Source organism: Papio anubis, chromosome 10 (genome assembly GCF_008728515.1).
Source record: "Papio anubis isolate 15944 chromosome 10, Panubis1.0, whole genome shotgun sequence".
Taxonomy (NCBI): Eukaryota; Metazoa; Chordata; class Mammalia; order Primates; family Cercopithecidae; genus Papio; species Papio anubis.
Window position 1 is genome coordinate 41618075 of NC_044985.1, and position 6679 is coordinate 41624753.

General features: G+C 40.5%; 1 non-coding gene across 1 annotated transcript; it reads left to right on the forward strand.

The window, feature by feature from the left end:
- The first annotated feature begins 6185 nt into the window (after positions 1–6185).
- Positions 6186–6293, forward strand: LOC116269271. The gene has a single exon (XR_004176751.1). It is a non-coding gene; the product is annotated as a U6 spliceosomal RNA (small nuclear RNA).
- Positions 6294–6679: the final 386 nt, after the last annotated feature.

Below are 6679 nucleotides of genomic sequence, written 5' to 3' on the forward strand. Positions count from 1 at the left end.
TGGAGGATGGGAGAGAGGAAGTCTTGTGGGTTATGCATAAGATGTTGTAAGTGTGGAGCTTTCCGTGGCCCTGTGCTGGTCCTTCAGTATGGAGGCATGATGTCTATAGAAGGAGAGAATACATCCAGTGCAAGGTAAAGTGAGACTGGATATGAGAAGAGGGACCTAATTGCACTATCTAGGTCCCTGGCATCTCTGAAGCAAGCTGTTCTGTTTTTCATAAAACCAAATTTCCTTTTTATGCCATAGAAGTTTGCTTTGGATGTTCTTTCATTTGACCAAGAAGGAGTCCTAACTCTTAGAGAATGGGATTTGACTTGTGTATTTTAAAAATGGGCAGGATTTTGATGTGCCCGGGGAAAATGGTAGGGTAGTCCAGGCAAGTAGAGCCGCTTTAATGAAGGTCCAGAGATAAGAATGAGCATGGTGCCGGGCGCGGTGGCTCACGCCTGTAATTCCAGCACTTTGGGAGGCTGAGGCGGGTGGATCACCTGAGGTCGGGAGTTCAAGACCAGCCTGACCAACATGGAGAAACCCAGTCTCTACTAAAAATACAAAAATTAGCCAGGCATGGTGTCGCATGCCTGTAATCCTAGCTGCTCCAGAGGCTGAGGCAGGAGAGTCGCTTGAACCCGGGCGGCGGAGGTTGCGGTGAGCTGAGATAGTGCCATTGCACTCTAGCCTGGGCAAAAAGAGCAAAACTCCGTCCCCCTCCAAAAAAAAAAAAAAAAAAAAAAGGATGAGCATGGTATATTTGGGGAATCTGAGAAAATCAGCCTGAATAGAGCAATTTCAAATGAAGTAAATTGGAAATAAGTAAATTAGGTGGGTTATAAAGGAAGAGGTCAGTTTGAGAGTTCGTTTAAACTAGATAAGAGTCGAGGCTTGATTAGAAGGAAACAAAGAGTTTCTAAAATTAAAATAAAGAAAAACTACATCTGTTTAAAGGCAAAATTTTAAGTCTGTTGCATTAATCTGCTTAGGCTGCCATGACAAAAATCTCACAGACTGAGTGGCTGAAACAAGAGACTATTTTCTCACACTTCTGGAAGCTAGGAGTCCAAGATCAAGGTTCTGGCAAATTCGGGTTCTAGTAAGGGCTCCCTTCCTGGCTTATGGATGGCTGGCTTCTCACTGTGTCCTCATATGGCCTTTCCTTTATGCACACATAGTGGGGAGAGGGTGGGAGTTGGGTGGAGTTGTTGGGGGAGCTTTAGTGTCTCTTCCTCTTTTTATAAGGATACCAATTATATAGGATTAAAGCCCCCCCCTTATGGCCTCATTGATTTTAATTACCTCCATAAAGGCTGTATCTCCACATGCAGTCACATCGGGGGTTGGAACTTAATATATAAATTTTGGAAGGACACAATTTAGTTTATAACATCTGTCAAAACTTAGAACAGGAGAAAATGAAGGTAATGGAAATACTGATATACTAGTGGGAAAGTAAATCATCACAGCTACCTACGAGGAAAATCTGGCAAAATCCATTCATGTTGGAACATGTATGTCCAAAACCTATGAATTCTACTCTGATTTTGGGAAATCTTTTACAGCTGTGCACCATGAAGTACATGCAAAACGATTTTTACAGCATTATTTTCAAGAGTCCCCAGATCGAAAGCAACCTAAACATCCATCAAAAAAAAAAAAAAAAAAAGGAAAAACAAATTATTTAATTAATTTTTTCTGAGACAGGGTCTTGCTGTGTTGCCCAGGCTGGAGTGCAGTGGTGTGATTATAGCTCACTGCAGCTTCAAACTTCTAGGCTCCAGTGATCCTCCCACCTCAGCCGCCAGAGTAGCTAGGACTACAGGTATGCACCACTATACCCTGCTAATTGTTAAACTTTTTTTGTAGAGAAGTGGTCTTGCTACATTGCCCAAGCCAGTCTTGTACTCCAGAGTGCAAGTGATCCTTCTACTGCAGCCTCCCAAAGCACTGGGATTACAGGCCTGAGCCTCTTGTGCCTGGCAGGGAAAATAAATTTTGGTGTGTTCATACATTCAACCCTACATAGCAGTAGAAGTGAAAGAAAAAAAAACAAAAACAAAAACAAAACGAAACTAGACCTTCATGTATCAGCATGAACAAATCTCAAATATAATAATGTTGAGGAAAAAAATCAAGTTAATGAAGAACATAGAGCATAATAAATCAGTGGGGTGCCAGAGCTGGCTCACATGTATTGGGGTTGTCTCTTCCTAACTTCTTCACTGACGCAATGTGGTCATTTGAATTTGGCCTTTGGCATTGGAATTAGCCTAACTCTGGCTTTGCAGCCATTCTTTACTAACTGCTTATGGTGGGAGTATGTAAGCATGGAAATTGGCAGATGCTTTAAATTAAGTTGGTCTTTTTTTCCCTAGAGAGCCTGTTGTTAAAACCAGGATATCACTGGATAACATTTTTTTAGATTATCTCATTTAATCCATATATCAACACTATGAGATATTATCACCATTTCACAGATGAAGAAACAGGCTGAGTGTTGTAACTTGCCCAATCCACACAGGTAATAAGGACAGACCAGAGATTATTACCTCATAGTTAAGAGTTTACATGTATATACCAAATATACACATATTATATACCCGACTTTTTTTGGGTTTTGACCATACTTTCTGACTCTCACTATTACTCTGTTCCTATTATAGCTGCTACATACGTATGTTTTAGCATTTGCCATGCTGAATTGCAGTCATTCGATTATTAATACTCCCTATTCAATTATGAGCCTCCAAAGAGAATGGACCATACCTTATTCATCTCTATAGTTCCAGAACACAGGCTAGACATGGCACATCTACATAAATTCCTTGTTAGTAGCCTAACTCTGGCTTCGCAGCCATTTTTTACTAACTGCTCATGGGTAATGAATATTACAGGACCATTATTGAACGATTAGCCATTTCTTTTGCTCCAAGATCTCCAAGATCCCCCATCACAAGGCAGCCTCAGCAGGAAAAATATTCAATACAATCAACCCCTGTTTGTAGAGCTGTTCCTCATACCTTGAACCCCAAAACTGTGATGTCTAGGACTTTGTAAGTTTAAGAACTGCACTCACATCAGTGTGTCCCCAGCAGTTCACACACATTACAATAACTAAATGACAGGATAGCACCATATTCATAGAATATACAAGAATAAAGGAAAAATATGAGACAATGTAGCATAAGATAAAATCTTGCCAAAAGCTATCTTTTTATTATGATATAGCCATTGGGTCCAGAGGGGCAAGACCACACAATTCAGAAGCTTTCCCACACAGGAAACTAACAGAGTTGGTTGTTGATGGCATTTGAGGCATAACATTTTTATAAATTTTAAAATACTTAACACAATATACCATAGTATCATATAAATACAAGTATTTGGTATAATAAATACCACATTCAGGATAATAATTACTTCTTAAGAGGAAGGAAAGGAATGTAATTAATGAGGGAAACAGAAGAGCTTCAGTTGAATTTGAAATGTATTTCTTAAGCTGAGGAGCAGGTATGAATTAGCGATTGTATACTCTGTGCTTTTTGTTTTGCTAAAACATTTAGTAGTAGATCAATGAAATATGGCAGCCAGTTCTCCCACAGAGTATAGAGTTGCATGGGTGAGGTGGGAGGAGGCACCAGACACAGTCTCTATCCTTATGCCATCCCACTAGCTCTGCAGTGAAGGGTAGCTCTATGGCTCCCAGATTTGGCCATGGAGGTGGTGGGGGAGCAGGGGAGTTTTTAGTATCTCTGGGGCCACACGCAGTTGCCACATTTGGTTCTGAGTTTCCGAAAAGAAAGAAGGAGTAAATACCCACACGATGGGGAGAGGAGAGAATCAGGGGAATCATTCAGGTGGTGAACACGACCATTTTAAGATGACCCTTCAGCTCCACCTGACCTCTCCAGGCTGCCTGGCAGGCAGGGGGTATATTTGGTTACAGACAACAGATAGAAGATATATTATACAGATGCCTATTTCTAGTCAACTTGAGTCATAATAGAATTCAAGTTCTCCTAGAAAGGGGCACAAGTAGGAAATGTTAAGGGCAAATCTACAGCTAACTAACATTGGTCAAGAGATGCTAGGAGGGGAGACTTAACTCCTAAGGGAAAGATCCTTTAGCCCTGCTGCTGGGGTAGGTGCCATGTTTTCATTCCTAGGTAAGGTGGTCTAAAGTACTCTACTTTAGTTCCATTCCCTTGGTGCTTGAAAGCAAGTTAATTAGGCATTTATAGGCTGGTCTGGATTTTGTACCTCTCCCTGACCTCCCTCCTCCCCTTCACATTTGTGATACTTAACTGTACGCTAAGCACATCGTGCTGTTTCTACACATGCTGTTCTCTCTGCCCCACCACAATCCTTCTCTTTCTTTAAGTCCTTTCTCTTTCTTCAAGTCCTTTCCCTTTCTTCCTGTGAGAAAACTTCCCCTCTACCTCTCCACATCAATAGAGGCATCTCTGTCTCCTCTGGGTCCCCTTCCTAGGACATACCTTTATCGTTTCTTTCTATGCACAGTATGGTAGTTGCTGCTTATATGTTCATCTCCACTGCTGCAGTGCTGAGCTCCTTTGAGACAAGAAGGCTGTGTTACTTTACCTTTGTATCTCCCAGGCCTACCACAGACCTGGCACAGACATTGAGTAGGTGCTTACTAGAGGAGAGAAGAAAGAGAAGGGAAGAGAGAGCAGAAAAAATGACCTGACTTTTCACTTCTTTTCTTTAGACATCCTCTCCTTCACTCTATCTTTCCTTTTTTAAACTATCTAACTATCTGCTAACACTCGTGCAGAGTTCAGTTGTAGGCAGAGAAGCAAGGCAGGAAGTATGGGGTATGCCAAAGATAAGGAAACTGACACTACTGGGCACAAGAGGTCTAATTCCATTCTTTGGTGCAACTTCATTTTACATAGTGCTGTTTGTGGGAAATTAATGACCCTATATACAAAGGCTGGAGGTGCACAGAAGGCAGAGGGGAGGGATGATAACAAAGGTCCTGGTACCTTTTCTTCCCCCTTAACTGTCAACCTCTTCTGCTCTGTTTTTTTTTTTTTTTTTTTTTTTTTTTGGTCTCCTGACCTGGTCTGGGATCTCCTGATCCCAGCTATCAACAGCTAGCAATTTCATGTGTGTTATGCCATGAATTCTATTCTGAATACAGCCATAGTAGGTTTCACTAATTAATTAAATTGTACTTCATAGACTTGGAGTCAGGTCTCTTGAATACAAGATGCAAATTTATGCAACATATGCAAATCACTCATGTTCTCAAATTCCATGAACAGAATCTGGTAGCCTTGAGATAAAAAAGCCCCTGCCAAGCATCATCTCTCCTAATTATTGCTTAATTTCCTCCTCCCCCCACCCTTTAACATTGAACACTTTCAGGCTTGGCAGAAACTGGAAGAAAACACAATGAGAGCTGGTTAATAAACAGGAAGTTCCTCAGGGGCAAAGACCCTGCAATCTATTTATTTTATGCTCTCCAGTGGCTCCTAATATACTGCTGAGCACACAGTCTTGCATAGGGAACACCACCAGTCCTGACTATCAAATTATGGATATTTCAAGATGAACAAAAGTTGAGAGCCCTGAAGGCTTTGCAAAACATGCCATTTAAGACTAGAAACAGGAAATTGATGACCTGTACTATATAATGCATGTAGCTATTAATTTATTTAAATTAAATAGCATTTAAAAATTTTGTTCTTGGCTGGGTGTGGTGGCTCATGCCTGTAATCCTAGCCCTTTGGGAGACCAAGGCAGGAGGATCCCTTGAGCCCAGGAGTTTGAGACCAGCCTGGGCAACATAGGGAAAACCTGTCTCTATTAAATAATAATAAAAAAAAATGTAAAAGGAAATAAAAATTTAAAATTTAGTTCTCAGTCAAGCCACATTTCAAGTGTTTAGTAGCTAGATGTGGCTAGTGACTTTCATATTGGGCAGTAGAAGTATAGAACATTTCCATTATCATGAAAAGTTCTACCAGACGGCACTGATTTAGACACTTGGTATTCAAAGTTCAGTCCTTGGAGAGCATATTGGGCGTGTATTGAGAGCATATTGGAAATGCAGAAACTCAGGTCCTACTCCAGATCCACTGAATCAGAATCTGCATTTTAACAAAATCCTCAGTTCATTCACATGCACATAAATGTGAGAGAGGCATTGGTCTAGATCTAGAATAGAAAACAGTGGTTCTGTACTCGCTTCAGCAGTATATATACTAAGAAGATTAGCATGGCCCCTGTGCAAAGATGACATGCAAATTCATGAAGGATTTCATTAAAAAAACTTTAAAGAAAGTAGAAAGGAAACAGGGGTTCTCCCCAGAAATAAAGCCACACATCTACAGCCATCTGATCTTTGACAAAGTCAACACAAATAAGTAATGGGGAAAGGACTCCATATTCAATAAATGATGCTGGAATAGCTGGCTAGCTATATGCAGAAGAATAAAACTGAAGCCCTACCTTTTGCCATATACAAAAATTAACTCAGGGTGGATTAAAGATTTAAAAGTAACACCTCAACCTATAACAATCCTAGAAGAAAACTTAGTAAACACCATTCTGGATGTCGGCCTTGGGAAATAATTTATGATTAAGTCCTCAAAAGCAGTTGCAACAAAAACAAAAATTGACAAGTGGGACCAATTAACTAAAGAGGTTTTGTACA